Source organism: Rhipicephalus microplus, chromosome 7, assembly GCF_043290135.1.
Source record: "Rhipicephalus microplus isolate Deutch F79 chromosome 7, USDA_Rmic, whole genome shotgun sequence".
Lineage (NCBI taxonomy): Eukaryota > Metazoa > Arthropoda > Arachnida > Ixodida > Ixodidae > Rhipicephalus > Rhipicephalus microplus.
Genome location: NC_134706.1, coordinates 99,002,198 through 99,029,022, shown reverse-complemented (window position 1 = coordinate 99,029,022; position 26,825 = coordinate 99,002,198). Strand labels below are relative to the sequence as shown.

Genomic DNA, 26,825 nt, shown 5'->3' with positions numbered 1-26,825 from the left:
GCGCAATGATGCCAACTCGGACGTGCGTATTAGCAACACCAGAAGGTGATATGAAGCGCAGATGCTCGCGAGCATGCTGGCCATGGACGCTACTACATAAATCAACTTCAACACATGGCAACTAACCACAATTGACGCTAACCACCTGACGTGACAGCCATACTAAAGGAGTATGTATGTAATACTTATAAAATTAGGTAGGCAGCCCTGCAACCACTGATGACGTTTTACGAAGATAAGCGTCTATTCGAAAAGTAATTTCGAGAACTTGCTTAGCTTTGTGGTAAAATACTTCATTGCCACGCAGAATACTTGCGTTCAATTCCAGCTTTAGAATATTTTTTGCATTCGTCGGGTTGACGTTACAGAGGTCGGGTATTTCTTAACGCGCGCATGCTATTTTAGCCCATGTGTGTTGTCGTTGGTCCTGGGTAGATAATAAGTGTCACTTAACTGTGGCACGTACCCGCCCATGGGTAAAGGTGCCACTGTGTGACAATGTACGGGACGAGATTGTTACATTATTGATGTCTTGACCAGTGCGTCATATTCGTCAAACCATTTTACCCTCCCACGCCAATTTTGTGGTTCTTGCCAAGTTAAGGGGGGGAGGAACCATGAGAGCACCGAGACGTAAGCGGATAGATAGATAGAAAGATAGATAGATAGATAGATAGATAGATAGATAGATAGATAGATAGATAGATAGATAGATAGATACGCTCAAAGTCACCGAGGTTTGCAAAAAAATGCTTCGCATTTAAAATGGGCAAATACCGGGCTCGGAGCATATAGGCAGGATAACCATTGGTCACTAAAGGTACCTGACAGGATTCTCAGGGAAGGCGCACGCACGAAGGGGAGACAAAGTTAGGTTGGCCGATGAGATTAAAAAAAATGACAGCAAAGTGTTTTGGTGGGCCCTCGTGTCTTGGCACCGCTTAGACGCTTGGAAGGATTTTTAATTTGCCATGCTTTCTGAGGAGTGCAGAAAGCGACAGCAAAGCAGATTCTTTAGGCCTATCAGCTCGCCTCAAGCCATTTGGACTTGTACGGCCGATGGCTTACCTCAAAAAGGTTGTTTTGTTGCCTGGTTTCCCAAAAAGAAGGGTCCCTTCGGAGTTGCTGGAGTCGCCAGAATGCATCTGACAACGAGTCGAGTGCCGGAGAAACGTTTGAGGGGCGTTTCTGGCATTCCAAGGGCCTTTCCAGTCATAATTTCCTGCTCAGCTTGTACTGCCCAGCAGCCGTGCCTCCTTGATGAGTCAACATTGAACCTGGCCAACCAGCTTGGTGACAGGGTCTACGCTGCGTGTGGGGATTACTCGTCATCCCACTGTGCGAGTAGTGTCATGCTGTCCGCTAACGTAATTAGTACTGCCCCATTCTTGTACGACGAACTGTGCGTGCCTTCGATCTTTTCCTAGGAGGGGTTTGTGGTTTTGTCTTTTCGTGAGTGCAGCGAAAGACGACTATTCGAGAGAGCAGTGAAACACAAAGATCCCACTGGCGGGTCCTGGACTCAATTGCCTTCTATCACAGGAAATCTTGAAAAGATGGAGGATATAACCTTCCAGAGTGCGTTTGCCTATCTATATATGTAAATACTGTAAATAAACGTTCTACCTTCTAGCTCCGTCTCTTCGGTCTGTCTTTCCACTTAGCATTGGATGCCTCCGAGTCCCGATGAAGTCCCACAGTCGCAGCAATATCCACAGAGGGAATTATGATCAGTTTGGCGAAACAACCGTCCGTCCGTGCTTCCGTCTGTCTGTTTGCCTATCCATCCGGACGTGTGTATGTCTCTCTGTCTGCACGTCCGCCCATCTGTCTCTCCGTCTGTCTGTCCATCGATCCATCCATCTCTCTGTCAACCTCTTCATACTTCCGTCTATCTGTCCCTCTGTCTGACCGTCCATCCAATCTTCGATCTAGTGAACATTCGAAGTGCCGTCATCTCGCATCTTTTCATCACATATTCATCATATACAAGTACCATCATCCATCGGACATTCCAAAAACTAAACGACAGTTGTTTACCTACTACTATAACAACTATTATATACTTCGGGGACGCGCGACCCATGGCTTGAGGAACTTAGCCCCTTAAAGGTGTCATGTATAAGGCCGAGTTAACACTGAGCGTTCCAGCCGACAAAAGTGCTCCGAATCTGGTTCGGCAGCAATGACCCTCTCCACGCTGATCGCTCTCGAGCCGATTTTTGCAGCGTCTGCCACTGAATCGGTCGCCCCGGACCAATAGGAGTGCTAGTCAAGGAATTTTGAAAAATTGCGGTCAAGCCATAGTCACTTGTTATTTCACAGTGCAAGTAACTGAATGCTGCAACCAACAGGAGTTTTACCTATTCTGTGCTTACTTCGCGTCCCTATTTCGTTGAAGAGGTTGCCGAGCTTGTCGTTGGCGTGACCGAGCTTGTTGCAGTCTTGCAGAGCAAAACGAACCCACCAAAGCCGCTGGTGTCATGTTTTTTTTTTGCTCTTGGTGCATTACAAAACAGCCACTTGCCAGCAAAGTAAGCATTACTGTCTCTTCTTGCTTCTTGCGTACAAAAATTGTCGAAGACTAGATCACCGGATAGCCTAGCGGCATTTGCGAACCGTGACAACAACTGGGTGACAGCGCATACATCCCATGTCCGCCCCGTGGTAGATGACATATTGGCAGTGCCAACGTGGTAGTGCCAACGTAGTGCTACGTTGGCAGTGCCAACAGCAGTGCTACGTTGGCAGTGCTAACGTGGTAGTGGAGTGCCAACGACGCTGCGTTCAGCGGCAGGAGAACTTCGGTCGCTGTAGAAAGCGGATGCTTCAGAATGAACTAGGCGTCACAAGGCAGGTGAAAGCACAAGTCCGGGTTGATTGGCAGATCATTTAGGAGGCGTTTGCTTTGCATTAGGAGTAGTCCTGCTGCTACTGATGATGATGACGCATGTCATCAACAGCAAGCAGCACTTCTTTTTGCGGTATATTTCTGAGTGGAAAGGTACACGCGAAGTTGACGCGACGAGCATAAGTGTACCACAGAAATGGACCCGAGTAGAACATCTGGGTTTGGAAACCTATGCATAAAGCATAGTTTCAATCTTCAGCTTGGGGCACACAAACATCGTGGTTATGAGATTTAGGAATGTTTGAGCAAAAACGTTTTCTGTGGCATATCAGGATAGGCGGAAGCATTTTTGTGACTGCATCAATTTGCCTATATTTGATATGGTTAGTCAACACTATCCAACAATGTATAAGAATGGGCCGACGCTTCACTGCAATGCCTATGTATAGAGAACACTATTGTTCAAGAGATTTTGAAAAGGCATGAGTGGAGTCTGTGATCTGACTTCACGGTTGACGTCAGATTGGGGACTCCTACATCAACCTTGCTAGAGCTCGTGTCAGCAGCTGTTGTATTTCAAGCGGGAACTTTGTCGAAAGAAGAGCCTCCAGAGGATGAAGTAACGCTGACAAAGAATGTTTTGAAGTGTATTATAGACTTTTTCTAGTTGCGGCACAACTGACAGTGCTAACAAAAAACATCGTAGAAGGCTAAAAACACAGTACCTCCACCGCATTTCTGATGAAAAATTCTAGATAGGTTTAACTGTTTTTGCTAAGTTTCTGTCGTACGATACCAAATATTGAGCGTGCAGACTAGATAAGCAAGTGCTTGTGTTGTCGGGGGCATTTTCAAATACCGTATTGTCACACCCCTTGGCGGGTGCAAATGACTGCCCTCATTCCTGGTATTGTTGATTCAGTGAAAACGGTATCATGAAGTAGTTTGTATTATTACTGCACAGACACGTCCTTGGGGCATCAGCATATAACAAATAGTTATCACTGATTATACACTGCACCGAGGATTAGAGAGATTAACATGTCAAAAATAAGTTGAGCGCAGCTTTCGCTCAGTATCTGGCAAAACTGAAAGTTCAAATAGCTCAAGTTTTAGAAAGAGTATCTGCACTGCCTCATGTAAAAACATTTAAAGAATGTTCACAAGTACCGGTGTAGCGATCAAGCTATGCCTTGACACAGCGGGTCATTCGCCACGCCGGATTAGGCCCTAAAAGGACAGTCTGACAGACGCTGTTGAAGATTTGAGCAATGGTCCAGACCAAGCAGCAAGCAAAGGCGAGTTCCCGTCCTTCAAATGCGGACCCTTTTGTCACCCCTTCAAGCAGCCGCGTGACTGATGGCCTCGTCGACTCGTCGGGCGACAGGAAAGCTGGCGTGGCCGGCGCCAGAGCTGACGGCGAAGCGGCGCTTCTTTAATCCTCCGTCAAGTAGCCGACCGGCAGACTGCCTATGCCCACCAGGCATTGTCCCTGCTTGCCGGACGACGAGACGTAGTGTCGCCAATATGCCGCGACGCCACAGAGAGGACAACAGGGACGGCGTCTTCCTGGGGGAGACCGCGGCGGCTGCCGCGGATCGCCCCGCTAATTGAGCGAACAAAATCGGTGGACTCTTTGAAGTATGCGGCCAGGATCGTGGGCACTCTCGACTAAAGGCACACACTCGACGAGGAAGAGCCCTGCTGGCGCCACCACAGTGCATGGTTCACGTAGACCGTGCATGCTCGCCCCCCCCCCCTCACCTGTGTGTGCGTGATTGGTGGTCGACTCGGAGAGGAGGAGCCCGACAGGGCATAAAACGACGCGGCAGAGTGCTGGACGTCGCTCTGAACTATGTAAAGTTCAACCACCACGCTCGTGGTTTGTGAAACCACTAGTTCTCTTCTGTCATCTCGACAACTCACTGTAAAGATGTAAATAAATCCGTTAAGTTTGCTCAAAACTCTCCCCTAGTCCTTGGCTCGACGGAGCGACGGCGATCGGCCCCGCTACCCGCAGACTGCGGTCACCGCGACACGCAACAACTGGTTGGCAGCGGTGGGATGCCATCAGCAGCGACCTTCCTTCCCATTCTTAACAACTGGTGGCAGCGGTGGGATGCCATCAGCAACTTCCTTCCCATCCCTAACAACTGGATGGCAAGCGGTTGGACGTGAGCCTGGAGGACGGAGAATGAACAACACGCCGAGATCATGGAGACTGGCAGCTGTGGACTGGTGAGTGCTGGCTTTGGTTTTTTGGTTGCCAGGCTGATAAGATAGAAGTGCAATCTTTTCGCTGGTAGAGGCTACCACAGAAGCAGTTGTTTACGGAACTTCTGGGTAGAGAGTGAGCTGCATCACACTAGTTCTCTGTCATGGATTGGAAGCGTTTGTTGAAGAATCAGCTACTGATTCTGGGGGAGGAGCTGGGAGCAGAAGTACATGCGGGGATGAAGAAACACGCAATTGTTGGCGCTATCGAGGGCTTGAATCTGACCAGTGAAGATATTGAAGAAACGTGGAAGGAAGGAGATTCAAAAGCAACAGGAACAGGAGCGTCACTAAAGGCGTAAGGAACAGGAGCGTCAGAAAGGCGTGAGGAACCGGAGCATCAGCAAAGGCGCGAACAAGACAGAGAGCATTGGAAGGAAACCCTAAAGGTAAAACTGGAAGAGACAAGAAGATCAATACAGTGCCTTAGATGATCTCAAGTAAATTCGAGGATCCATGCATTCGAAGAGGGCGAGGATATAGAGAGTTACCTAACCTCTTACGAGAATGTTTGCACAGACCTAGGGCTCGACGAAGACTATTGGTCTATCGCCTTATTGAGTGTCCTTCCGTGCGACTTAATGGGTAGAATAGGGTACCTTTCCGAGGAGGTGTTCAACAGTTACAATGTAGCTAAGGCAGCCTTACTGCGGTGCTTCGGCATCAAAATTGACAGACAGCAAATTGAGTACGAGCTCACGAACGCTCCGTTGAAGAACGCGCGACGGTGTGCTGGTATTAAAACCAAGCCTGAGAGAGGTCCGCGTGTCTCTCATAGCACCAAGGTGAATATTGAGCACTAATGGGAGATTGAAAAACGGGAGCAAGGTGAAGAGCTTGAGCGAGCGCTCAGCCTAGATATTGAACTGTCGGAACAAAAAGTCGAGGCAACGCGAGGGAAGATTCCGTCATCCGCAAGTGTAGCGCACGAGAAGTGCGAGGTGCAGCCCAGAGTTTTAGAGAAGGCTAGCAAGTGTGAACATAGCAGTGGATTCAAAGGTGAATCGAGTTACAGTGCTGCGAAGGAGGCTGCGCTGGGTAGAGAGGCCGGCGAAGGCCAGAGCAAGTGCGACGAGGTGCTTTGCCAGTTAACTGTTAGCGAAACAGCTAGAATAGCTGTAGAGAATCTGGCACAGACCTCAACTGTGTTTGTCGCGGTGGTGGATCTTGCAAATGAGGTCGAAGTAGGCAAGAACACCGGAGAAGGCTCAGAAGCAGCGAGCGTAGAGAATAGTATCAGTGCAGTTGCAGACAGCTCTCAGGAATGCGAGCAAGACTTTTCGAAGGGAAACAGCTGCATTGTTCCTAAGTGTGTTAAGCAGTCCGCCGGTCTAGAGGGTGAGAATAAAGATGACCAGGTCGAAAATCATTTAGACTACGCGACTGAGACAGCTGACGAAAGCTGTGAGAGGGTTCACGAGTGTGAGATGCGATCGGGAGGCTCGGAAACGACACGCAAAAAGCAGCGCAGACGAAAGAGACGTCGCAAATCCGCGAGAAAGACGAACAGTACTACGCGTGTAAAAGAAGGCGCAAAACCTGTCAGCGTAGCAAATAAGAGCTTTGCAGCAGCGTCAAAATTACATTGCATGCGTCCGAGCAACCGGACGAAAAGTAAGAGGAAAGCGGGTTTGCGAATGGAATTGCGTGGAGAGCACCGGTCTTTCCGTTCTATCCACAGAACGTTTCAGGGCGCACCTGAGTACAGCGTTAGCACAGGTGAATCGGTCGGACAAGGCGACAGAGCTAAGAAATCAAAATGCCGAAACACTGTGGCAGGTGGTGCAGAACCACCCTTGAGCTGTAAGACTACCAATGACGCAACCCGAGGCCAATTTCCTAACGGTGCAGACAAAGTCGGTCGTAGACGTCGCCGTAGACTGGTGAAAGGTACGTGCACGACTAAGCGAAGGCAAGGAGGAGGAAGCAAGCATCAGGGAGAAAGAAAAGAGGGTAGCTCATGGGCCAGTTCAGCGAAGAGGCCTTTGTGGCGGGAAGTAAGGCCCCAGCACGCATCCCCGCGACGGAATATACGCAGGAGATTTAAAGCTTTGCGGGAACGGGATTGTAGAAGGGGTCCTATAGGAAAAGGAAAAGCCACAATAGCTAAGCACCACACGCGAGCTAGCCCAAAGAAGGCATGGCTACTCTGTCCCACACATCGCTCCGGTCCCCTACGCCGAACTGACAGAAGCCCGCCAAAATCGCGAATGAGGCGTAACGCTGCAGTTCAGCTTGTTGCTCGTGCACGTTGTTGTCTCACGCGTTTTCAGAATCGAAGACCATGACCACCGCGTGTATGGCTGAAGAGGGAGAGACAACTGTAGGCGGGACAGTCAGACACAGGAGTTTTTTTTTTTTTGGAAACATACTTGTTTGGTTACATTTGGTTTTAAAGTGGTGTACCTGTGTCATCTCCACAGCTAGTTTGCTTGGATACTTTTTTCTTCCCTCTGGATTTTGTTTGCGTATAGGCTTTGTCAAAATTTCGAGTTGAATTGTTAAGCGTTGTGCGGAAGCAGTAACCCGCGTCGGTCAACCGACTGCTTCGAAATTAGTTTTTCTTTGAGAAAACAAAATCGTAAATGAATTGTGGTTCGCCCGCTAAATTGGAAAGCGTGGTAACGTTGGTCGAGCGGAGCAGGAGTTTCTATGCTTCGTGCCAGTTTTTTGTGTAGCGCGAGATTGTCAACCGTCTTAAAAAAGTGAATGAGCATTGTTAAAGAAGGTCTTAGAAAAAAAGGAAATGCGACTTTCGAAACGCTCGTGTTTTAGAATTGTTCGGTACTGGATATTTAGCATAAAACTTATGCAGGTTTCGTTACGTGCTCCTGACGTGTACATCAAGTGTTATCGTTCCTTGCGTTTGTTTCTTGAGAAAATTCACGTTCAGATGAGGGTTTAAGGATACCTAGGTGAGAGAGACATCGCCTATGGTTAGGTGCGTGTGGGTATGCTAGCACTTTTTGGATGAGAGTAAGATGTCGTGCTAGAGCGCACAGCAACGTCTGGTGCGTTCTTTAAAAACATGAGCTGACATGAAACTACATTCAGCAAATAAGCGTGTTAGTATACGGAATTGCATTACCCTTTGTTATTTTAGTATGTGCTCAGGGATCAGTTGAATTCTTTAGCTGAGCGGCATGTTATACGGAACGTTGAGGGACGTTTTTCCGTAATGATTTTAAAGGGTATTTTGAGTAATCGAAAATTTTAGCTATGAGCAAGAGTACAAGTGTGGTTGCCGCTTAAAAAACAAAAAAAAGCGTAGGTGCATTGTGGCACAATTGAAAGACCGGCCTGGTTGCCGAAAACTCATTGCCGGCGCTTGCTGGTTCTAGCGGTTGGTCTTTGTGGTTTCAATGGTGTTGGGAGACTGCGGTTACTGTGATCTCTCCCGTCGAGCAGCTGATACTACCCGACGTCCGAGATCTTCCCGTCGGCGGAGGAGCTGTAGCGATCAAGCTATGCCTTGACCCAGCGGGTCATTCGCCACGCCGGATTAGGCCCTAAAAGGACCGTCTGACAGACGCTGTTGAAGAGTTGAGCAATGGTCCAGACCAAGAAGCAAGCAAAGGCGAGTTCCCGTCCTTCAAATGCGGACCCTTTTGTCACCCCTTCAAGCAGCCGCGTGACTGATGGCCTCGTCGACTCGTCGGGCGACAGGAAAGCTGGCGTGGCCGGCGCCAGAGCTGACGGTGGAGCAGCGCTTCTTTAATCCTCCGTCAAGTAGCCGACCGGCCGACTGCCTATGCCCGCCAGGCATTGTCCCTGCTTGCCGGAGGACGAGACGTAGTGTCGCCAATACGCCGCGACGCCACAGAGAGGACAACAGGGACGGCGTCTTCCTGGGGGAGACCGCGGCGGCTACCGCGGATCACCCCGCTAACTGAGCGAACAAAATCGGCGGCTCTTTGAAGTATGCGGCCAGGATCGTGGGCACCCTCGACTAAAGGCACACACACGACGAGGAAGAGCCCTGCTGGCGCCACCACAGTGCAGTGTTCACGTGGACCTTGCATGCTCGCCCCCCCCCCTCACCTGTGTGTGCGTGATTGGTGATCGACTCGGAGAGGAGGAGCCCGACAGGGCATAAAACGACGCGGCAGAGTGCTGGACGTCGCTCTGAACTATGTAAAGTTCAACCACCACGCTCGTGGTTTGTGAAACCACTAGTTCTCTTCTCTTCTGTCATCTCGACAACTCACTGTAAAGATGTAAATTAATCCGTTCAGTTTGCTCAAAGCTCTCCCCTGGTCCTTGGCTCGACGGAGCGACGGCGATTGGCCCCGCTACACGAGACGGCGGTCGCCACGACGCGCTACACCGGCAAGAGGTTTCAATTAGTATTATGTGATAAGCAGTGACTAGATATTTCATTGTTTTCATTAAAAATATGTGTATATGTACAGCAACCTAACAAAGCTTTTGGCTCAGATATCGAGCTTCGCTCAGCTGCGCTCACGAGGCACGCTGAACCGTGAGAGGATTCGGGCAGAGGCCGCATCGTCGGCTTCCTGTTGAAGACCCGTCGCGCAGGTTTTGGAACTGCGCCACGCTCTGTGTAGATCGCCCATTTCTATGTCTTGCGTGCAATTAATGGATGACGAAGTGTGGAGGCACTCAACCTCGGTTACTAGTTTACCGAAGAGGGATGTGTACGCCGGGTATAGGAGAAGTCCCTCTCAAGTGAAGTGATTGCTACACACGGTCGATGAATCCGTATGGTGTTCTCACACTCTGAGCTTGACTATGCATCTATTCTCCAGCTTACGGTTCTTGGGATAGTTGTGAAAGTTAACGCCGTTTATACGGCCGGACGGAGTACACTGAGGCACTGAGTCATTTTTTAGCACTTCATTGAGCAGCACTCACTGTGCGGACAAGCGGCCGCAAGCAAAGCTTCAAAATACAAGCTTCCAAAGAAAATCCCCGTGATTGTTTGAGCATCATCAGTAGCCACGATGCATAAGATAACCAACTGAACTACTTTTGTTCAGTTTTAATACGATGGTGGTTGCTACAGAGCGACAAGTCTGCAGATAGCAGACGAAATTGCTTGGTTCTTAGTGCCAAGACTGGTCGCACACCAGGCCAAAAGAGCAATATTGGATGCGATTCAGAGCTTACCAAAACATATAGGCGTCACCATGTGCCTATTCTGTATTTGCAGAAATGTTCCATAAAGGCTGAGTACTTCAAATTAGAAAACAATCTGTATCATGCATTAGCACATGACATTTCTTAGCAAAAGTCATAGCAACTGAAGCCAGTAGTTGAAACAAACTAAATCATCCCGCCGTGGTGGTCTAGTGACAAAGGTACTCGGCGGCGGACCCGCAGGTAACGGGATTGAATCGCGGCTGCGGTGGCTGCATTTCCGATGGAGATGTAATTGTTGTAGGCCCGTGTGCTCAGATTTGGGTGCACGGTAAAGAACCCCAGGTGGTCAAAATTTCCGGAGCCCTCCACTACAGCGTTTCTCATAATCATATGGTGGTTTTGGGGCGTTAAACATCAGACATAAATGATAAAACGAACTAAATCAACATAAAATTTGAAAGATCGGGCATATCGCCATGTGCTTTTTAGGCTTTTTCTCAAGCCTCCGATTATCTTGTGGGAAGAAACAGATATAGAAAGCAGGTAGTTTGCCTGGTAATATTCAATATGAGCGCCGAAACCTAACACATTGCTGAAATACTGCGTTAGAAAATAGTAGCTGCAACAGACCTTTGTAACGAGATTTGTAGTGACCTAGATATCACAGGGCACCTTGAGCGTAGTTTTCAAATTTGGCATACTCGTTTTATACGTACATTTGCATTATGATCATGGACATTTGAAAAACGTAGTGGTTGTTATACGAAAGTAAAGAAGGCAACAACAGCTTCTAACACCAGTCATGCACTAAACTTAAAAACTGCAGAAAGCAGCAAAGGTAACGAAAAGGGAGGTTGTGATGGAGTGGTCCTTTCATTTTTCTTGAAGTCATCGTAGTCACGCAAAAGTATGGCGAATTCAGGGAAAGTGTGTGCGACAATTTTTGTAATATCTCACTGCAGTGAACGCTTCTTGCTATCAATGTAAAGATACTAAACGCGACGTTAAAGCAAATGATTGAATTCCGAGTTATACAAATCGGCAAAGAACGAAAGGGAAACGTGTCTTTGTGGAGGTAGTTCAAGGTTTATGAAAGAAAAGTGTGTGCGACATTTTTTGTAATACATCACTGCAGTGAGCGCTTCTTGCTACCGATGTAAAGATACTAAACTTGACGTTGAAGGAAATGATTGATTTCCGAGTTATAGAAATCGGCAAGGAACGAAAGGGAAACGTGTCTTTGTGGAGGTAGTTCAAGGTTTATGATGTATTATTTGACTAGAAGGAAAATACATCACTGTTATATCCACAAATAGTAATTTCGTGCGATGATCGGAAGGGATGTTGAAGCTTGCAGATCAATCTTCCAACAAAAATGTCACACGTAATAATCGACCATGAACTAACAAACTAATAAGATAATCGCGAACCAACAAACGTCGCAGCTAGTCAATTATAGCATGGTGCTCGAACAGAACGATGGACGCATGAAATAGCAAACAAAGCAGTCAAAACGAATTCCCACTGGCAATATTACTGTAGTTCTACTTTCAAACACCAATAAGAAAATTATAAACCATCTCTCCGACAGAAACCAAGATGCGATGCGAAGCAGCAGTGGTGCGCACACCGTTGACCTGGCTGCGATTTGCATGGGCGCGGGGGCTGGGAAAACAATTTGAAGCGAAACTTGGTGTAGGTTTTACTTGAGTAAACGTTTCTTTGAAATGCAAAGACATGTGGAAGGTGGGTTGAATTTCGTGTAAATTTCACTTCAGATTAACAAGCCAGAAGAGTGTTTCTACTAGACATGTGGTTGAGCGTGGCGGGTGGTGGAGAGGGTAAATAGATAAAGAAGTGTGTTGCGAGTAGGCGGAGAAGCAACATTACTTAGGTGTGTTGCGAGGAGCTGCAACTTTTGTGGGTGAGAGACAGAGCGACGTCAACGCGCTTATGCGAGTTTACCTACTTGGCAGCATTGCAACAACTACGGCGAGGAGAGCAGGGTTCAAAACGTTAGCACAGAGACATGGACAGACAGCGTTACACAGAATAGTCAAAAGGCTGCTTCACATTTATTGAGGTTATGACAATACTACAATGAAGGGCACCAGCGATTTCAACCACCTAGGGTTCTTTATGTTCGCCTAAATGTAAGTATTTGGGCGAGCACAAACTAACGAGCACTTCGGTCTCAACAGCGAGCCTCTTCCGCGCAAGCAGACGCTGCAGTTAATGAAGGTACTAAAATCTCTGAAACACCAGCCCTTGCAGAATGTCCCACAATCCGCTGAGATAACAATAAAAGTGCGAACGCATAGCAAAGCATAAAAGTACAGCTCCGAAGCGCACCCTCACGCCAGTCGCCCTATTTCTCAAGACATAATCCTCGATATCTCCGCCAATCTCTCATCACCTATCTCTGCGTACTGCTGACAGTAATTTTTGTATATAGACCTCGTCGTTACTACTCGGATCAACGCACGGCCATGACAGAGTCATTTCGCGTAGAACACGGCGGAGCGCGACTTTTAGGTTATACTAGCGGTAAATGAATTTCGTTTCAAGTGTTTCTTTCTTATTTTTCACCTGTATGTGTATATTTTGCAGCCACATTTCTGTGACGGAAATAGGTGAGAGGAGTCGTGGGGGACCTCGCCATAAAATACGTTTGTGTTGCAAATGTTTAGGCAAGAGTATTTGCGCTGTGGTTAAGAAAGTACATCTGAGTGTGTGCTACAAGAACATGATCCGTCACGCCAGCCCACGATGTATAACAGTCTTGAATATACTACTGCCATACTGCAATAACCTATTTTCATGCCATATATTCTTGCGTTCAGCGCAGATAGACACAATCGGAGTAGACCGATGGTTGTGCAAGACGCTAACACCTCAGACTGACACGTGTGTAAAAAGTTCCGGGCGAAATACTTTTCCTGAAGTTCATTGAAGAACATACATCTCGTCGTGTGTGACATGACCACAACTGGCGACGCCAACAAAGAATGTATCACTACTGCCACATTGTAGCACGCTAGCGTTATTTCGTATAATGTTGCGTTCGTGTTCAGAAAGTAACGGACCGACTAGACCAACGGAGTCAACTTGCAGTTGCGTAAGACACTTCAGCCTCAGATTTAAACGTGTAAAAATTGCAGCATATCAACGCAATAAATAATGATTTGTGGGTGAGCTCCGGAGGTACATCAGTAAACCGTGAGGCCTCCCTAAATCATGCGCAGTCCATCGTCATGTAAAGACGCTAGAAACACTTTGTGGGCGTTTTACCACCGCTTAGTGGGCTCGAGCACAGGATCCTGCTCCCGGCGCTTTCATGCAGCTGTCTCTTCGTGGGCTCTGTACAGCGCGTGCTGCGGCTGCTTTCCAAGCCTTCCGCTCCACCGTCTACGTCGCTCTTAGGCGAAGCACACTGACTGGCCGAAAAAGAGGAAGTGCGGCAAGAGTGGACGCATTTTATTGCTGCGTCTACAGCATCCCTTTATCACACTAGAGCACGCATAGGAGTGGAGCAAGCGCCGCAGCCTCATCTAGTGAGAACACGAAACTACCGGCGCGATCTCCGCAGCAACATCACTATCACCGTCCTAGCTGGTGAGCAAGCTGAGTACTAGAGCTGCAAGCGCCACAGCATCATCGCGATTGCCATAGCATTCGTTACGACAAACAACTACTGTGGACACGCCTATGCCTTAAAGAGCTTTCCTCCTAAAAGTTTCGATCAAAGTACTCATGCTGCAGTTCAAGAAAGTACACTGTACAGGTGCCACGCGGCATACTTTGCGATACCAACAAACAGTATATCACAATTTGTGCTATGCTACCGCCAAGCCTTGCAATTGTTGCGTTCGCGCTAAGAAAGTCAGCCACATTCAACTGACGGAATTTTTCAACGCCCGCGTTAAGCACTACAACCTCAAGATGTATCTGTCCGTAAAGGTTATGGGCAAGATTGTTTGCGCTGCAGGTCAAGGTGCTACAAATGTACACTTCGATACACCAACAAACAATATATCACAGTATGCAATATGCTAATGGCATAGCGGGTACAGTTTATTGGGACCAATCTACAGTGTATAAAAAAGTGCGACTGCCGCTTTTTTCCGCCAGACCTCTCACATGCATTACAAAAGGCAATCGCACGGTATGGGTGTTACGTCTAGAGTGTGAGAATGGCAAATACTTCATGACAGTTGCTGCGACAAACATTTACGAAAGACAACAAGGCAATGTATGTTCCCAGCAAGAGAGGTCCCCTCTCTTTTAATTCCATGTAAAAATTTTCAATGGGGACCGTTCGAAAGGTACCAGTCAGAAAGCCACTGTCTATATGACGCAGTGGGTAATCTTTAGCGCGTATGGAAGTGTGGTATGGCTTATTAAAAAGTGTTGTTGGCCTAGTAGGTAAATTCTGATAGTATAGATAATTTTAGCGCAACTTAAAAATACTACGAAACCCTCACAGATTCACGCTCTTGTTACTTGAGAGGAACAGTGCGTGAATGTCTGATTATATCGTGGGAATTTCAAGCTGCGCTAGAGGTATTTACAATATAGCGTGGTATCAGAAATGCTTTAAAAATGTCTTCACCCCATAAAATGACAACCATGAATTGTGCTTCTCAATAATTGCCCGCTGTAGGGTTTGTCGTCTACTGCCATCAACCGAAAAGTTGCCTGGTCTCCTCAGATGAAGAAAATTCAAACTAGAATAGTAGCGGCAAGTCAACTATTCGAATAAATGGCTGGAACATGATGGAGCTGTAGAGGCCACTCAATGTTACCACTTCAGAAAGCATACATTGAAGGAACATTGCGGTATTGTCTACCGGCGCTTCACTGATCCTCCCCAGTAAAGAAGATAATTTTGGAAGCAGCAAGCAACAGCTGTCTACAAATATGTCTAGGGCTCCCGAAGACTTCATTAGCATTGGGAAGTGTAGCGGAACCAGTATGTCTCCCACTGGATGTCAGCTCTATTCAGGAAACCATGCATACTCATGTTCGACATGTATTACAAGGTAAAAAGCATTTCCCGTACCGAGTTCACCTGACGCACCGCAATTCTTCGTTTGAACAAGCTGGGCGAATGCTTCACCTCTCCCCTGTTAATCAGCCACAAAAATTAATGCCTGCAACATTTCCTCCCTGGACACTTTCGCCTCTAACAAAAAAAAGTTGTACCTGGCACTAATGGGCAAAGAGATGAATGTCACAAACATGCCGATGCAGACTACTTTCCTCTTCTGAAGCGAGAACTGCACTCAGCACTCGCATACTTACACTGACGCCTCAACCACTCAGGCGACTTCCACTGATAGACTCTATATTCCTTCTACAAGACAAATGCTATCCTGTCCACTGCAACGGACGACATCCTCGAAAGCAGCAGAATTTCATAGCATCAAAGAATCCGTGCTTTACATCTTGCACAAAAAGCCGGACCGATGAGTAATTTTCACGGAATCCAAGAGAGCACTACATATATTATTCCACCTCCTAAAGAAAACGAATTATCGCCCTGTTTCATTCGACATGGCATACTTACATCACCTGGCTGTTACCACAGGGAACGCTATCAAATTTCAGTGGTTACCGGCCCATTATGGCATTTCCGCCAACAAAGAAAGCAGATAAGCCAGCACGCAAAGATATTCGACACCAGAATAGCAGACAAACTTATTTCACTAAATCAGATGCAGCTCTGATGACCAAAAGACTTGCGATTGAAAAAATAAGAGATGCTAGAACTTTGCGACACTTCATTATGCTTTCCTTCGCTCAATTTACTGCTATCTGAGAACAAGACTCTCATCCAAACTTGCTCGCCATCTTGAAACGCCATATGATCGTCTACGTCTAAACAGTGCCTATGATAACAGCCTACGCTACCACTTCGGTAAGTCAGCGAGTTCGTATTGCAACAACCCTGGCTCCAACTGTGGAACATATATTGTTTGAGTGTAGAGCGTATGCTGATGAGCGTGTGCTTTATGAACATTGCTTGTAGTCTATACCCGAGAAAACTTTCCTCTTTGACTGTGTATTGGGACTTTTAGCCTGCGGCACTTTACAGAGGCGGGCTATGAAACTTTTGTTTGCATACTTGGACAGCATCGGTCAGCTAGACAAGCTGTAGCTGTAGCTTGACACCACGAAAAAAACTTAACGCGCGTCCTCATTCAGTGTTCAAAGACGTGTCCTTTTCCTAAATTTTTTTCTATCATGTGTATTTATATTTTGTATTTTTTCTCTCTATCTTTCTATTCGTACTTTCAATCATCAATCACATTCCCCACAGAGAGTAGCAAGTCAGCGAATTTGATGGCCCGGCTAAATTCTCTGCATTTCTATAAAGAGTTCTCTTTCTCTCTCCAATGAACCTGGCTACTCGTCAACTTTGTGTTAAATAAATAAAAAAAATTTACTACTGGGCTTCAATATGATTACTGAAAGGATGCGTACATATAAACGCAAACTTCCGCGAACAGTTCCTCGCCATTAACCCTGGCATTCGCGGACCACACTACCCGCCATTGCGTCTACACGTCATTGTGTCTAGCGGTTGCCCAAGGAACAGCTACGGCCTCCCTTTTAAGCCTGTTTTCCATTCGAGCGATTTCGCTTCAAGAGCGGAGCAGCAGCCGCCGCGCGAGTTCGAAACAGGTTTCTACCGCGGGGACTAGACGCCCTTGTGAAACTCGCCAGAGTTGGAAAAATTCGCTAGCGGCATAAGCGGCAGAGCAACCAGTGACGTCGTTTGACACGTGATGACGGGGGTGGAGTCGAGAAGTTGACGCGCGCGCTACGAGGAACTGGTTCCACAGAACAACTCGCTCTGACTGAGTAGCAGACGACATCTGTCCTCTCCCCGGCTCACAAATGTTTCACGCTGCTTTCAACAAGTCGCTGATTGAAGTTGTGAAACGATCTCTTCTTTGGGACGTCAAGATGAATTATTTCCGCAAGAACCATAGGAAGAGCATTCTTTGGGAAGAAATTGCCGAACTCGCAAACGTCCATCAAGTAAACTTCATGGCCTGAACTGGCCATGTTCACTGGTGAAGTGCAAGTGCAGCTGTTTCTCTTTCGTTGCTCTCAATGTTTTCGCCGTAGTGACAATTGCGTGCAGTGCCTTTTTCATTTCAATGACATTATGACTACTTTCTTTTTCTGTTTTTGCGTTTTCATCGAAAGTTATTCCCGCGTAGAGGAGCCGCATGGCACGCCGTACTTCTATGTCGCAGCAATTGTTGCTGGTTTAACAAATGATGACGTTTGGTGACGCGGTGCATAGATGAAAGACTTCACACGAACGAGAGAGCAAGGGCGGCTGCTACGGTATGCGACTCTAGAAGTAGCATTCCACACAGGTCACTGAAAAGGAATTTCGTGATGTGACTCAACAAAGAAGGGACGCGAAGTTGATGTCATGGTTCAAGAAATTAAGGTGCTCATCACGGGCCTTTATTTTGGTTCTCCCATTGAACAACACCTCGATTCCTCGCTAAAACCCTGGCTGACTTGTCCGCGTCCTCTGCGACGCTTTTCTCTCAATGAGCAATTGCACCACAGAGCACTCAAGTGTGCTGGCTGTCGACAAATCCTGCCACACTGGCCATCTGCTCTCCGTGACGCTTAGTGCAGGATTGAGTGGCTGGCAAGGCAAAAATAGATGTTCGGTCGGCAGCACAATATACACTGCGTAGATAACAAAGAACGGCTGTTAATTTCAGGCACCGGTGCAGCAACACATGCCTAGAAGCATGAATCTAAATTACACGGTCGAATTCAACCAATTGAATGTCACTATGTGCCAACGGCAAAGATGTATTGTTTGAAATGATGTGATACTTCGGCTTTCCTGCTCACCACCACAGCATTTATGGACGCAAATTCAAACTGAAGCAAGAATTTCTGCGTGGTTCCTCACCTGCGCCGCGCACAAGTGTATACACAGCAGCCAAAGAACGGGGACAACGAGCGTATCTTGTATGTTATGCTACCTGCCGTTAGGGAAACTCTTCCCGGAGTGCTTTACTGAATCATTGAAAAATCTAGGAGGCTTACTGTTTAGGGGCGAAGCATACGAATTCCAGCGCCAGAAGAGATGTAGACCACACAGAAAACCCCAAAGTAGGGTGTGTTCGCATGAGCCAAAGGGTGACCACAAACACTGCCGAAGCTTACTACTTTTTAATTAGAGTTTTAACTTTTAGAGTTTTAACTTTTAGAGTTAACTTTTAGAGTTTTACTTTTTAATTAGAGTTTTAACTAGAGTTTTTAATAAAAACTCTTATTTTGACTCGAGCAACCAGGTACAATTATTTAGGCATAAATTTTGCCAGTTGCGTACACTGAGCTGAGAGAAACCTCGTTTAGCGTCCCAATGTTAATTCGCTGAAAGCAAAATCAATGAATCGGAGAAACATGGGAAGTGCTGCGCAAAACACTCTCGCAGTTCTTAAGCATTCACCTAGCAGGAACAGCTGTAGATTAAAACCATACAAGCAAACTTTTTTTTTGCTTCTCCATGGTCAGTTATATCAGGTATATGAGCGCGCAACAAGAATCAAACGCGAAAAAGCCAGGGCAAAACAAAAAGCAACTGCAAACGTTGCCTATTTGTTGTAACTTACATGTTAAAACTAGTTCAATCAGTGTACACACGCGTAAAAGTCGAGTGGCTGTTGATGATGAACCTCGTAGCACAGGAACGCCAAATGAAGGACACTTGGAGGAGAGCGCGGCTTTCAGACACGACAGAAAACAGCGGTTGACCGGCGCCTTCCGCGGACAACAATGCCCGCTAGAGCAGCGGGCGTCGCACAACAGCAGCGGTAGCAGCGGCGCATGTGAAACGAACGTGCGTCCGCACGTGCTCCCGCCGCTCGTCGCAGCGACCGCCGCCACTCGTTCGCTCGCGTGTGAAGCAGGCTTTAGGGTAGGGTTTGAGCGGGGTCCAATACGTCGAGGCTTTCCTCAGTGGCCGGTCTTTTCGCGTGCGCGTCGCTGGTAAACTCAGCGGTCCTCGGGGGCACCGTTGGCCTCGTGCTTTGAGCTTTCGGCGAAGAGTGTCGTAGCGCTGAGTCGGTATCTTTCCCGTGCTGGGTGTGAAATTCAGGTGACTTGGCGTTGTTTATTGGCCTAAAGCTCAGACTGTCAGCACTTGTCACTTTGCTGATAGTGTCGCCCTCGGGGACCACGGGCTCCTTGTGCGCGTGGAACAGTGCAACGAGGTTGGCGGTTCGCTTGGTGTTTGCAAACCTGCTGCTCCATAGATTGGGATCAGATTCGTCGTCCATGGCTGCGTTGGCGTCGCACCTATCGCCGTGCCGCCAGCGCTTTCTGTAGGCATGGCGGCTCTCTTCGCAACGGCATTCCCACCTTCGGAGGCGTATTTCTTGACCTCAGCTACAGCTGCCGCTTCAACGTTTCTTGGCGCCATTGCCTAGTCATCGTCATCTCAGGCTAATATCGGCGTCTTCGTACTCGTCTTTTCTTTTGTCGCCGTGACGATGTTGTTCAAAATGAAGTTGTCCGAGACTTGAATAACTAACACCGCCTCAGCATTCTCAGTGGAGTCTCCACCCTCTTCTGCTACCAAAACGTTCACGGTGTTTCCTTTGTCGTCAATGTTGGCTTCTCCGGAGACTTCTTTTAAGTCTGGCTCATTCTGGTTTATTACCGCGTCTTGAAAATCACCATCATCCTTCCTCCAGACGTGAGCCACATTGGCTTTGTGCTCTGCTTGCGCCGCTGAACCCGATAGGGGGGCAGCCCACTTGCACCGCTGACAGTCGGTACCAAAGCCCTTTCCTGCAAGGTAGGCTGCGGACTCTGCGTGTCCCCTCAATGCGCTTTAAGACGCGGTGACCAGGTCAAGGCACTCCATCATTTCGAGAAGTCTGTTGAGCGGCGTCCGTTATCACCCAAAGCAGACGGGCGTATTTCAAGTGGGGTGCCATTTGAGGGGTTTTTCGTCGACTCCAATGAGCCAGGCCAATAATTGGCTTCGGAATAACTCAAAAAATGATTTATTAGGGAAGGTTTAAAAAATTAGTGGGACACTGCAAATACATAAACGCGAACTCCCACGAACAGTTTCTCGCCAGGGTTTTAAACATAGCTCCTGGGGACCTTCCGGCATTTCACCGGAAACTCCTTCCTGGTTGCTTGCCGTGTCCGCTTCTGCAGCATATTCGCGCACGGACGCACGCGCAGCAGTTTTATCTGCTGGGTCTGATCCCTGGGTCTAATGGACGGTGCCGGCATAAACGAGAGTGGTGCTGCGAAGTTTATAGGGTGTACCTCACACGGCCAATCATAAACAGGACGCTTATTTGACAAAATGAGACCTAATACAATTCCCAATGTAGCCACCTGAATGACTCTACTGCAAGAGCCTTCGTGTTGCCTGCAGGGTCACCAGCTTTGGCTACTTTGCATGAAATTTAGCTACTTTTTCAGGCCAGTAGCAGTACACGAAAAATGTTTTTGCTATCTAGCTCTATTTTTGTACTTTCCTCTTGTTTTGATATGAGCCGAATCATCACGGTCTGGTGCTGTAGTACCCCCTAGTTTTTGCGCATGTTGTGCTGAATTATTGTAGCAGAAGCCTTCAAGCTAATAAAATCTAATTCCGCTGTTTGATGATAGCACTCATTAGTTTTTTCAAAAGTATTGTTCAGTGCCCTACTCAGGCCAAAAATTCAATGGTGGAGACCACAAAGTAAACACGAAAGGTGATCGCCAAAACGTGTCAATGAAGCAGAACGAAAGCGCAAAAACAAAGAAAAATTTGCCTGATCTTTCTTTTCTATTTGAAGCAGCTGTATGACTCTCTTTTGTAGCCCTCTTTATCCGCACCGGGGTGGTGCCAAGTAGGCCGTGCCTTCCACTCACAGTGCGCGTGCGTGACGTCACTCTCTCTCTAACCTGTCACCGCTCGCCGCGTGCCATCTCACTCACTTCACTCTCTCTACCATCCACAACACTCGAGCCCGCTTCTCACGTCGAGATCACCTCCTTACCGGCGCCAACTTTATCTGCCGTCAAGAAGAAGGTGTTGGCAGGTGCGCTGCGCGAGCTCGCGCACCATAGTCTAGCCCGGCGTGGCCCCACGGCACCTGCAATGTGAACAGCGCACCACTGCTTGCCACGGTATGAAACCGATGGGTGGGATGCCGCCAGGTCATGCTTTCCGCTAGTCTACGCGTATCTTTTCCGGCTGTCGCAGGCGTTATGAGTTAGCTAAGCCGATCGCGTTTGCAATTGGCGATGTCATGCCTGGAACACTCACGAGGTGCGAGCAGGGAAGCGAAAAGCAAGCGTCGGCGGCAGTGGAAGACTAATGACACCGACAAAGTGCGAGTCAAGAACAGCGATGGCGTTCGAGAATAGAGACGGCATGTGGGTAGCACCGACGAGACGCTAGCCGAAGAAACCGAGCGTAAGCGTCTTCAACGCGTCCCTCCTCCCGTGTCCTTGCGTATAAAACAAACGCGTTCTCTAGTAAGCGCTACACCGAGTTTCGCTCCAAAAAATGGTAGCATATCCACGGAGTGAATGATGAAGTGTGGGGCGAAGCATCCGTCCGTCCATTTGTTCTTGCTTCCATTCGTCCATGCTTCCGTCTGTGTGACCGTCCACGCGTCCCTTCGCCCGTCCGTGCGTGCGTCTGTTCGTGCGTCCGCACGTCTATCTGTGCGTACATCCCTGCGTTCAACCATGCATCCACCCCTGCGTCTGTTCATGCGTCCATCCGTCGGTGCAGCCATCCGTGAATCCGTCCATGCATCTGTCTGTGTGTCCGTTCGTTCATCTATTCAACACTCCCAGTGTGACCATCTTGCATCTTTTCATCATATAGTCCGCATGTGCACCACCATCCAGCGTACATTCCAAGGACTAAACGAGAGGTGGCACATGCACACTTTCTTATGGCTTGCGCTTCGTGTCTACTTCCCACCTTTAACCACCTCGAGTTCATGGTATTTACTAGTTCACTGTATTAATGGCACTGTGGCCTAACGCTCGCTGAAGCTTTCTAAAACCAAAAAGGTTATACCCAGCGAGTATAACCTTGCAGCCCTTTCTTATCAGAGATTGCTCATTGTACATGCCAATGGCTGATAAGGGCGAAATATGGACGGGAGAATTCAACTTTATTTACCGCCCACGCTGGAAATTTTTTATTGTTCAACAACGCAGAGAAGAAATATCTCGCTGGCACCACCTTTGATGTCACAATGTAAGAATGGGTACACACTACGACTACTCCTTCGACTACGATAGATGAACGGGTGCCGCTATAAGGAGCTTCGCCCCTAAAACGTTCATCCAGCCCCCGAGTTGACGCCCATTTCACCCGCGTCAACGCCGTTTGCACTGCTGTTGCTTCGCATCTCATCAGGGTTACCTTCAGAAGACGGTACATAGCTTTTTTCAAAATGACGTAACAAGAAAGGGAAACGTGTCACTGCAGAGGTAATTTGATTATTCATTTTTCATTGTTTCACCACAGGGCAAAAGGATTTATTGCTATAGAAACAAATTGTAATGTCACACAAAGAACAAAAGGCAGCTCAATACTTTAAGCGCACATCTCGAGCAGTGAACAAGCACGTAATGAGCTTATGTAAGACAAGCTCAGACAAGCAAATGTAACAGCTGGATACTTAAGGCACGCTGTTTCAACAAAGAGAAAGAGGCACAAAATGTTCCCACAGTCAACTCAGGAAGAGGCTGCACAAGTGCCATAATTCTTACTGCTTCGTGTTTGAGCATCGCGCTTCATTTGTAAACGCCGCCGCAGCAGCGAGCAAAGTGTCCTTCATGCAGTTCATGCTGTCTTTAACTACTGTACCTTCATAATTAGCTATCTGTGGAAGCATATGAGGTACAATGCGCTAGAATTCCGAGATAAGCTCCTATGCGTGCAAGCCACCACGCTAGAGGACATATCACACGTTTTAATGAGAGCATGAAAAAAAGTTAAAGCACATCCATGAAATGAAGGTGATGAGGCAAAATATATTCGACGCCTATGAATAACTTACCTATTGAAAATAAAATTAATTCCTAGTTGTTAACTATTTATTTACATACATGAAGTAGGGCTTTGCGTTTTTTATTGAGGAACGCTGTTTTATCGTTGTATTGAGGCAAAGACAAGTTATTTGATCATCATGAGTTCCATGTTAGCAAATACTAGGACAGTTGAATCGCCCTGGATGGTGGTCGGTTGGTTGTTGGACATGCAGCGCAGCCAGTATGCATTGGCTTGTGTTTTACTAATTATTCAAAGTCGAATATGTCAACCTAGAAGGATCCCATTTCGCTATAAAATAATCCCAATACAATCTTGTTGGCGTTCATTTTGAGCGCCGGTGGCTCGAGCTTTTGCAGTCGCGTTTCGCTGCCGTTGTTGGGAAGCCACACCTTCCCGCGCTCTTAGCTCTAGATTAGCTTCACGGTGTTGTATTACTGCTCCTTTCGAAGCTCAGACCTCGAGATTAGAGTCGTGACGATGTCGTTGGGTTGCTGCTTGGAGCACCATACGTTCACGCTCCTCCATGACTTATTTCAGGGCTGTCGTGCAGGCGCGTTTATTGGCAGTTTCTAGCGTCATTCAGTTCTAATGGCGTTCAAGGAGCGCCACGCTATCTATATTTCATTCAGTGCTCACCCAAGGGCGAATAAATCCTGTTATTTTGAGTTTGCCTCGCAATGACACTCACTGTTTTAAATATAGTCCTTCTTGGGATGCTTCTGCGCCCATATTATAATCTCTCAGTGTCTGTCTGACCAATCAGCCACCTAGAAAAACTTTGATACAATGCTGAAAGTCAACCTATCTTGTTCGGGTCACAGTGCTTATACTTCTGAACATTGTAGATCAAAAATTGGCCCCGTATCTGCATGTAATCTGCAAATGTCGTCAAAAGACGATAGTCTTGCGTGTGGAGAGAGTGAACAAAACATTTCTTTGATGTTCTGTGCCAAAAAATTGGTGAATGATATTCCGGAGGCGCTGCGTTAGAGTGCCTCGAGCGTGCTGCGGTAGCAAACGAGTGCTTCAAGTCATGTCACACTTGAGACACGAGCGTCATCTGGCAGTTCTAGTTCTTTTTGAAAAACAAAGCGCGTGGCCCTGAGACGGGCGTGGGCGTTCGTCTCAGAGGTGATAAGGTGTAGAACGCGAGGCGACGGGTAGGTGCCACCACCTTGTCGTCTTAGCAAAGCTTTGGAAACACTCGCTACTTCGTGCAAGCGTTGCATGGTCAGCGCAGCGTGATAAGTGCTACAGTGTTTAAAATTACTTATGTATGTCTTTTCTACTAAAAGACGACCACTCAGAACATATATATGTTACGGTCCCTCAGATATGCGCAATAATTGCTTTTTAATTGGCAATCGCGCACGTATGAACGCTGATCTTTGAGCAACAATGGTGGGCGCTGCGGATGGAGTCGGCCGTTCAGGGTATCAGCTGGTGCTGTTTAGAGTACGCGGTTCGCGGTAACGATGGACGAAGAGACAAATGTACAGACAGACATATAGACGTTTTTGCGTGCACGGTCATCAAAAAAGACTATCGTCTTTAAAAATAAATATCACGCATACCTCAGGCGCAACACAATACAGGAAGTGTGCATAAATACGTAATTTTTAAGAGTGAAGTGTTCATTACTCTGCGATTGTATGTGGTGGTATGAACAAAAAGTGGATGTTTATTAAGCTTCGCTACATATTTCGGGGTTTTTAACTAAAATCACCCAGCACTGCCACTTACCACGGGCACTGCGACTCGCAAAAAAAATTCTGTTTTTTTCCCTAATAATCCTACATGGCGCAATATCTCACTCGGCACTTTCATACAAGAGGCTAATATCTTTCGACGGCCTTTGCAGTAAAGCACGAAGATGCGGGCCATTTTTATACCATAAGCACTCCCCACGCGCTGTATGGACGAATGTGCACACGGCTTCTTGGAACTGATTTTCTTGCGCCTTGCGAGCGGCATGGCACCTGTATATTGTCTATTCTTTAGTCATAAGCTTGCTATGTACGGTTTGTGCACACTGGACACAAGACCTGTGCTTCGGCACGCTGGGGAAGTGGCACAATGACAAACATTGTGAGAGTTCAAGGAGCCCCGCCTCTGAATAGCTAGGACCACACAAGACACGGCCCAACACAAGCGCTCAATAACGAAAGTTCTTAGTGAGGGCGTGTGTTGCGAACCACTTCATCATAAGTATCGGTGTTCTTTTCTACTCTATTTGGAAGGTCCCATCACCTCACCAAACAATTAATAGTGGGATAACTGACGAACTGCTTGTCATATTTTTTAAGATTAAGTACATGCTACGACGTTGATGTTGTCATCAGGGAGCAATAGATTACAGGAGTGGCTGCAATTTGTCCTCCGCAGTGCCAGCGAATGTGATATTGCGCGCACTATTCTGCCGCTTGCTCACACAAAGGCACTGCTCATTGCTGTAAATTTCAGGATAAGACATAAGAGAGAACTGCGGCAGAAAATTTAAGTGACAAACAGGCGCCTCGAGATATCCTGGAGGTGCGAAGCAACTTGCGCTCAGTGAGCGGTAGCTGTGGACTTGAGTTTAAAAATCTTCAGTTGTCAGCATATTGACTCTCTTCATTTGCCGCGTTGCGTTCGATCCCACTGGTCTTGGTATTATCTAATTGTTGCAACTCATTAAAAAGGGGTAAACTGCCAACACAATAATAATAATAATAATAATAATAATAATAATAATAATAATAATAATAATAATAATAATAATAATAATAATAATAATAATAATAATAGTAAAAATCTTATTAATAATAAAAATGATAATAATTTAATAAATATATTACAATGATACTTTATTCCACACATCCATAAGAAATACAAACAAACGGGCCTGTCAAATTCCCGAGGACTTTGTGACTAAGCTGGAACAGCTGGTTACAGTGAGGTAGTTACAAGGTCACAAAAACTATCTTTGCTTTTTTTGCCAAGAAACAGACATATGACTTACACCTATACATTTTTACAGGCAGTAAATTGAAAAAAAAGTAGAAAGGAGGGATCCAGAGTATACGTGACATATACAGACCAAAGCCTTGTCTTTAACAGCTTAGAGAAATATTTCTTTAATTGTTTTTTGAAACTAGCTCAGAAAAAACTCTCCAGGTAGTTTTTTGAAATTTTCAAGCATATATATACAGATTTACACGCTTCTCTATATCTGGTAGAGAATCGGGTTACCGTAAAACGCTTTTCATCTCCTCAGAGGTCCACACGTAACATGTGGCACTTTAAAGTCACCACACAAGTCGTACCTTAGATCAACTGTTTTAGTAAACAAATCCTGAAACATACAAAAACCTAAATCACGGAAAATAGTACTGGCATCTACAGTACTACCGTAAGTGACACTTTTTATAATATTTCGATGCCATCTGTCTAGGCGCGTTATCCAATGCTCTGAGCCAAATGCGAAAACTGAAATATCATATCTCACTGCACTATCTTCTAGCGAATGAACTATCATTTTTT

General features: G+C 46.9%; 1 protein-coding gene and 1 long non-coding RNA gene across 3 annotated transcripts in view; both read right to left on the bottom strand.

Annotated features, from left to right (window-relative positions):
• Positions 1-26,825, bottom strand: part of LOC142767570 (uncharacterized) — a 455,408-nt gene that overhangs the window by 406,142 nt on the left and 22,441 nt on the right. The window lies entirely within an intron of this gene.
• LOC142767573 (uncharacterized) lies at positions 17,674-19,029 on the bottom strand. The gene is made up of 2 exons (XR_012885001.1): positions 18,889-19,029; positions 17,674-17,950 (listed from the first exon to the last, which is right to left on the bottom strand). It is a non-coding gene; the product is annotated as an uncharacterized LOC142767573 (long non-coding RNA).